The sequence below is a fragment of the Rhea americana genome, unplaced genomic scaffold (assembly GCF_003343005.1).
Source record: "Rhea americana isolate MKP2758 unplaced genomic scaffold, rheAme1 scaffold_4, whole genome shotgun sequence".
NCBI classification, from domain to species: domain Eukaryota; kingdom Metazoa; phylum Chordata; class Aves; order Rheiformes; family Rheidae; genus Rhea; species Rhea americana.
Genome location: NW_028186534.1, coordinates 11,188,546 through 11,196,235, shown reverse-complemented (window position 1 = coordinate 11,196,235; position 7,690 = coordinate 11,188,546). Strand labels below are relative to the sequence as shown.

General features: G+C 48.3%; 1 long non-coding RNA gene across 1 annotated transcript in view; it reads left to right on the top strand.

The window, feature by feature from the left end:
- The first annotated feature begins 1,736 nt into the window (after nt 1-1,736).
- Nucleotides 1,737-7,690, top strand: part of LOC146590810 (uncharacterized) — an 11,019-nt gene continuing 5,065 nt past the window's right edge. Inside the window, exons 1-2 of the long non-coding RNA XR_014896913.1 lie at nt 1,737-1,834; nt 3,149-3,213. This is a non-coding gene — a long non-coding RNA (uncharacterized LOC146590810). The remainder of the gene's footprint in view (nt 1,835-3,148; nt 3,214-7,690) is intronic.

Genomic DNA, 7,690 nt, shown 5'->3' with positions numbered 1-7,690 from the left:
ATGCCAGGCATGTGCGGTCACACCGGACGCGATGGCACCTCGTGTAATGAAGAAATGAGAGAGGGGCTAAAGGCTCAGGCTCCGCACGATCAGGGCCAGGGCTTGGTGCAGACCTGTTGGCTGAAGAGGGAGGCCACGTGCACGGTGCTGAACCGAGCGGACGTGGAAACCAGCTCGGGCAGCCCCCAGGGCAGCTGCTCCAAGGGTCACCCCAGAGAGCGGTGATGGATTCACAGGCTTCCTCAGGACGCCACCACCTCCTTCCTCTTTGCCCTCACTGGCAACCCCAACAACATCAGCAGTAAGAGTAAATGCATGTGTGCAGCTATTTTTATCCATAGCTATCGCCCCRAGGTCCCTGCACCACATCTCCCAGCGCTCCCAGTGCCAAGGCAGAGGTCCCCAAGCTGGTCCAGACGTGGCAAAGCTTATTCACCAGGGCTCCCTGCAGATCTCACCACCAAGGCACCACACCCCCAGGGAGGCATCACCCATGAGTGAGCACCTGGCACGGGGTGGGAGCCTGGCCGACCGGGCTGCAGTGTGCCTCCGCCCAGCTTGGCACCTCCTGGTTTTTATCAGGTAGATCCYGTAAGGAAACCCTTCCTCCTTTGACATAGCAGGACAAAGGCCTTCGTGCCACACAGCCCAYGGGTGTCCCAGCAGCAGGCGCTGAAGACCCCACACGACTTGGAGACGATGGGTGCCCTTGTCACAGCCCGCTCCCAGATCCCGCGCCCCACTCTATGAACGAGGCTCATCGCTTCGTTTGGTCATCATCTCCCCAGAAACGTGGTTTGTCCCCCGGCGACGTGCAGCTTGCAAAGCAGGAGCAGCTCAGCAGCCGAAAGCTTGCCTGTTGCCCCAGGAGCAGCTCCAAGCCTGTCTGCAGGCAGTGAGCAAAGATCCAATCATGCTCACATTGTTTCAACACATTTACTTAATTAGTTTATCAAGAAATTTGTTTGGCCTTGTCTGATACTCAGGAAATACTGTCTGTCACTCACAGGCATCCTGCGGGACTCTGGGGAGCTGACAGACCCTGGCTCCTTCCTATCTCTACTTAACTCCATTTGCTGGGCCTATTTCCCATGATTTTTTTTTTCCTGCGTAGCACTCCCTCACCATTTTGGGATTAAAATAATAGATAACAACATTACACCTAAAAGAGGATTGTGATGGGTAAAGGAACAACATGAGTAAAGACTGGGAAGCATATCCAGAAAAATGTTAAATGAATGAAAGTGCAGGAACATGAAATTTTTTTTTAATCCTTCAGACTAAATGCCCTGTAAAGTGGAGCCRTTTCATTGAAGTGACAATGAATGGATAACGACTAGTTGTGAATAAAATATTTATTCTGCACTTCCTTCTGGAACCCAGCAGTGAGCAGAAGCTCTGCCCTTCAGCCGAAGGTGCYGTTGTCCCTTGCCATGGTAGCAATTCAAGTGAATAAACTTGGCCAAAGCAACTCCGTGTTGCCCAAGCAAGAGGCGGTGACTTGCACGTGTTCACCCTTGGCTACGGCACTTCTGTTGCTGCTGGTGGTTCACTCACAGCCTAAAGGTTTCCTGCACAGCGTTTTCCACATTTCTTTCAGACCAGGCTGGATCTGGATGGTACCTTTCTAAGAGCAGGTAGCACCTCCCCAGCGCAGGTTGGAGGATTGTGGRTGAAGGGGCCGGGCTATAAAAGAGAAGACACGGTGCTGGGGTGGGTGTTTAGGGGAGTGAGTGGGCTGTGCTGGTGCCTGCTCAGGGCATAGGGCAGGCTCCCCAGAGGTTTGTACGGTCTCCTGTGTTACAGTCTTTGCTGCTGCAGGAAAGCAAGCCAGGTAGGTTTGGCTGGCTCTGGTAGTCCTACTCTTGCTGCTATAGTATCTTTAATTACAGTTCAGGTGACTTCTTCATCTTTGCAGCAAATGAAGGAGAAARGGTTGTATGATACCATTCTGATGCATTGATATGTGGGATCAGGACTGGTGTAACTATATGGAAGCAGTAATAACTGTGAGTCCACTCAAATGGTCCCAGCTGGCTCCTAGCTATCCTGCCAGGGAGAAGTCAAGTCTCCTCTTTGCTCCAGGGTTTTTTTGTTGTTGTTTGCTTGCTTGTTTGTTTTGGTTGGGCTTCCCCCCCACCACCTTGGTTGAGTTGGGCTCTACTTAGGAGGCACTCACAGGTGACTCCTGCCTTACCTGGGACCTTTGTCATGGCCTGCTCTGCTTGGCTCCACCTGCAGCTATTTATCTGCATACGGGACAGTCCAGGGTATTGCATGCATTCCTACTTGCTTAATTAGCCAATAAAGTTTTGCTGTTATAACAGCTGAGTATTTTCAAGGGATTATTTCTATGCTAAGTTTTCCCATGGCTCCTGATGACAGCCTGGATATCTCATCTTGTTTCCTGTTGCTTCACAATTGTCTTCCTCCAATTTAATTTCATAACTTCTTTGGTGGATAAAACTTAATTGCAGGGCTCTCATAGGCTCTCCTTTCACAGTTGTGTTAATAGCAAGCTAGCAGACAGCCAGAAAACCAGCACTCGTGGGTACTAGCCTATTGCATCTGATCTCTAACAGCCAGTTAATTGTAAGYTGGCAAAATACCATGATGTCTTAATTGATGTTACGAGGGCTTAATGTCTCTTTTTCAACTTTAGTGCTATCTCAAACTCTATGAGCTAGAGTTAGTCTTGGTGTGCTTAAGCAGCAGCTAGCCCATTAGCTTGGCATTGCTACYATGAAAGAAACACTTACTCCTCTGGGTGAGGCTTGGGCAGAAGGGGCCTGAATGGGGCAACTCAAAAGCTCTGGATTCAGTGGGCTTGGTGTGGAGTATTTCCACTTAAAGGAAAGTTTGAAGGTGTGATTTAACTTACGCATTCTGTATAATTGTGCAACAGTATGACTTCTTCCTGATGGTCTCCTGACACTGTTAAATTGATTTCCCTCAGGTGGAGGGGGGAAAAATTACTCTAGTAGATGTACTGCCTAGAGGAGAAACACAGGGCATCTTTCTCTCTTCCTACAAAATATTRTTTCTAAAGGAGCTATGTTGAAGGTGCTTGCCTGGGTGGGACACATTGCTATAGTATTGGTGATGCTGTCAACTACCATGTAACCAGTAATGTTCATCCATCCAACAGGTTTCCATATCTCCTGCACAGCCAATCCCAAGAAAGAGAGAGCTCTACATAGACCTACAGTTCTGGTATGCTCCAAAAATCCCCTTAGTATTTCTGATGAGCCCAGAATGGTTCCTTTATCTTTAACTCTGTAGCACTGAGCTCAGGAACGAGGCTGTCACCGCACCTAAACAAGTATGGTGATAGCCTATGTGTGTGCTCTCACGCCAACTCAAGTGCTAAATGTTTCACTTTCCTGGAAGTGGCTTAAAGTGTTTTAGGTAGCTTGTAAACCCCATTTAAGGGAGTATATGTCATCTGTCAGAGCCCTCAGGTGAGAGGCCAAAGCTGAGTCCAGGTGGATCTGGCAGTGGGACTCTAGGATGTTGCCATCCTCAAACATCTGCCCCCTCACTTGTGGAGTGGATGAAAACACTTTAAACCACTGCCATTAAATCTGAGTGCACCAGGTGAAATACTGTGTAGCAACCCTGTCTTGGGCCAGCTCAGCCACCTTCAGCGTGTTTAACCACCCATGCCGTAGCTTGTGCCTCGTGGTTGCACTAGCCCTCTTCTGTTGCGAGCTAGAACCCTGGTCTTTCCCCTCCATCCTAACCAGCTGTGAGATACTGCATCTTTCCTTCTGGAACATGGCATCTTTCTCTTCCCTTAAGACTGATTTTTGTAACGTTTTTCCATGTTAGGATGAGGACAGACATGCTTGCAAGCCCTCACTATCGTCATGGAGGTAGTGAGGGATGGARTGAGGGCAGGCAGTGTCGAGTGATCTTTGCCAGGTACCCGGATGGCATTGCCAAAGCACGTGGGGCTTTCCTCCGAACGCTTCCACCGCAGGAGAAGCACGTCTTCTGCTGCCAAGAGTATGGGAATGTCATTTAGCTSGAGGAAAGGACGCCGTTGCAATATGACAGCCACTTCACCAGTCAGTCCAGTAACGCTCTGTAAAAACAGCAGATCATGTGTTCCAGGCCAGAGGACTATCTTYGCTAACAGTGGAATATGTCAGATATCTGGCAATCTCAGTGAGCCTTTCTCAATAAAAACATGAGGAAATGGGAGTCATGAGTTAAACAGCGGTGTCCTCTAGTTCAAGGCATGTTGACTAAATATATGTCACATTCCTATAGCTTTTCTTGCATGAATGTTGTAAAAGCTACATCCAAAGTCTTCTTTCCTTCCTTGTAGCAAAGCTCTTCCTAGATTCAAAGCTATTTGAGCCTACTTGCATCCTGTGTCTTTTAATTTTTATTTTTTAGCAAATGGATAAAGGTGGGATGCTTATTTCTCCTATGCTGCTTAAAATATGCCACCCTTCCTTTGACCTATTGCATGTACTTTTTCTCTATCACAGTATTGTTCAAAAGCTGTGATATAAGATGATATAAGATGAGGGAGTTTATCTGTTTTATCAATAGAAAGCTTGTGCATTGCCTTGTCCAAAATCACATAAGCCTATGGAAAAGAAAAGGCACTAAAGAAACTCTATTAGTCACAGATCTTTATAAGAATTAATGTTTTGAGAGCAAGGCGATGCCTCCCACTGGCTCTGAAAAGGATGGAGAGTAATGTGAAAGCATCACTAATTTTCCTATCGGACAAAGACCAAAATGTCAACTGCCCAAGCGCACAGCTGCGTAGCTCTGAACACAATTTTTTTTTTTCCCTTATGCAGAGGAACTAGGCTCTTGCTAGAAAGAGTTCAGTGAATGATGTTTGACCTAACTCTTATTGCAGGCGTTTCACTGAGTTCAGTGAAATTTAGATTGGTCATCTCAAGCGTTACACACTTGCTCRAATCCAGGACACTGTTGTTCACTCTTCAAGCACTGCTTATGGTAAGCAAAGCAGGGATGACCAGAGAGCTCTGCTCATGTGCTCAGAGTCCTAAAGATCCCTGCGCCCTGTATGCATGCTGCTGATCTCTAGCTGGATGGTCCAGAGGGATGTCCTCTAGATAGCTATACTAAGTGCTGTTCTGTAGTGGCAGGTAATGTCACTCTCATTCATCTCTTACAACCAAGGGCTAGGAGAACATGATTTTCATAGATGCAGTCTAAGCTATATTTGAAGGRGTGCCTTCCTTTACTGAAGGTCCTTTCCTGCACCTCTGTAACAACAGGGTGGCATCTGCAAGGCCGTGCTGGCCAGYAAATAGGGCATTAGGCACTCGCCAGCAGTGACACTCRGAGTATAAGCACTCAYTGCWGAAGAGTAAATAGCCTTTCTCCTCRCAAAGGACCCTAAACATCACACGAGACAYGTGAGTTAAGAAGCTGTTTTGTCAAAGGGAGGATAGCTTTGGCAGCTTTTGGTAGAGACCAGGATGTGCCTAGTCATGGCTGCACRTTCTCTATAGGCATGAACTAGGTGGTCCAGTTAAAATATGCCCTTTTCCAGTACCCCAGCCCAACACAGATAATTCTGAAAGCTCCAGAATCCTGTGATTATTGGCAAGCTATGCAATGTTCACTTGTGCCCATCCACACGATGTGAGGAAGGGCTAGGGACTGCTTGTAGCCRTGTCCAGCCTTACAGGATGAAGAGTGGACTTGGGAATCAGGCTGAGCTTTCTGAGCCCTGTGACTCATTTTCTTTCATTTCATTTCTCATTCTTCTGATTTGCTTTTAGCSTGGTTGTAGCTTCCACTCAGTTGCTAGCTTAGGAGGACTTAGGAGGAGCTAGTTTCACAGTACTGCTGGGGCACCTCTGGTTCCACAGAAGCCTGACCTGTGCAGACCAAATGCACAAGAGCTTGGACCCAAGCGGAGGTATGACCATTCCCAGACTCCCTGGGAAGTGCATCCTTAGGCAAGGCCCTGAGTCTTCAGCTGAGCATAGCTAGAAAATGAGCTGGCAAAGTCTAAGCAATAAATTCCAACAGAGGAGAAATGAGTTTCCAGTATGGCTGTGAATATGTRCTTAACTGAATGATGGTGCAGACATGGCCTGGAAGCATGAAGTTCCTGTTTCTTCCTTCCTATATTCCCTCAGAATGACTTGGGGCGACCACCTGGATAGCATTAATTGCTGAAGTACTAGGAGGCACGCAAGCGTAGATCAGCCTCAGGCCCAGCTCTAAGTGAGTTGGTTAAGGAAGGCTAATTAAAACACTTCAGAGAYTGTAATAACACAGACCAGAATTGAGAGGTGCGTCAGACTGCCTCCATCGTGATAACTGCTTGGTACTGACTTTATTCCACRTTTCCTGAGGCAGTCACGTTGTCAAGCACTATGGTGATCTGCAAGTCTATATTCATAGATTAAAAACGTGAACTCCCAATGCTTTTGTAGATGTCAGTGCAATACTTTGGGTTGTATAAGACTTAAAATGCAGCTTCAGAAATGCAGCTTGGTTTACTGTCTGTGGTGCAACTGCTAAACCAGTTAGCTGCAGGCTTTTCGTAACTGGGAAAACAGCTACGAGAAGTCATTTGTATTTTGTCATTTTTTGTTGTGCTTTTTGGGTTTTTTTTTTCCCCTGCTGCATCGCTAGACTAGTGCCTTCGTACTTGCCGTCACCCGTTGGCRGATCTGTCGGCACGTTGTTCTTGAACCACCTGAGGGAAGATCACGGCATGATCCAAAGCCAGTCAGTYGGAGTCAGTGGAAAGACTGAGAGGGTTGAAATGCTCCATGGTTTGGCAGGCGTGGAGGGCGCAGCTGTTCGTATTACCGCGAGGATTAACGCGGACTGTGCGCTCCTTTGCCTGAGTGCAGCTAGAGAAGCCTCCTCCTTGGACATCTGCGCCTGGCAGAGTGAACTGAAAAGCAAATCTCTGCTCAGGAGTTGCAATGACCCTTTCCAAGGAGGCAGAGGCTAATGTTAAGACAGTCCATCTCGGGGGGCGGGTGATAGCGCAGGCCCATGGAGATGTTTAGCACCCAAATCCACGCAGCAGCGTGGATGCAGCTGCTCCCGACGCCGGGCTGAGCGCGCGCCCCAAACCCGCTTGCGCGCTCTTCGCCTTCCTCCACCCGCGGCTCGGCGGCTGCGGGCGCCCGCGGCCGGGCTCCCATCGTTCCCGCCGCGAGACGAAGGGTTAAGTAAATGTTTTGGGAAGATAAGGTGCCCTGCTGACAAGCAGCAGGCTCCAGCGGTCTCCGCGGGCTCTCTCCCGGCGGTGATAAATGGGGAGGTTTTCAAAGAGGGCTCAGCAGACGCCGCGGAGAGGGCGGTTGCCGCTGCCGTGATTGGCAGCGCGGAAGGAATCGGAAGGTGTTTAACGATCCCACACTCGGCCGCAGCTTTTTTAAAGCCTCGATGTCTCGCCAGAGGAAAACCCTCTATCAGCCTCAGAGGCTCGCGCTCCCGTTGTCTTTTTTTTTTTTTTTTTCCCCTACTAAAACATGGGAACGTCCACTGGAAGGGTCCTGATAAGGACCCTCTGGGATTCTTCATCCTTTCACGTTGATTTTGTCCCTTCTAATTTTCCCTTTGAAGTATCATGCATATATTAGGCAGGCAGCTGCTTTGTTTAGGTAACCTTAGTCAGGAGCTGTGTTTGGGGCAAATAGCTTATATTAAAGTAGTAGTGATTCCC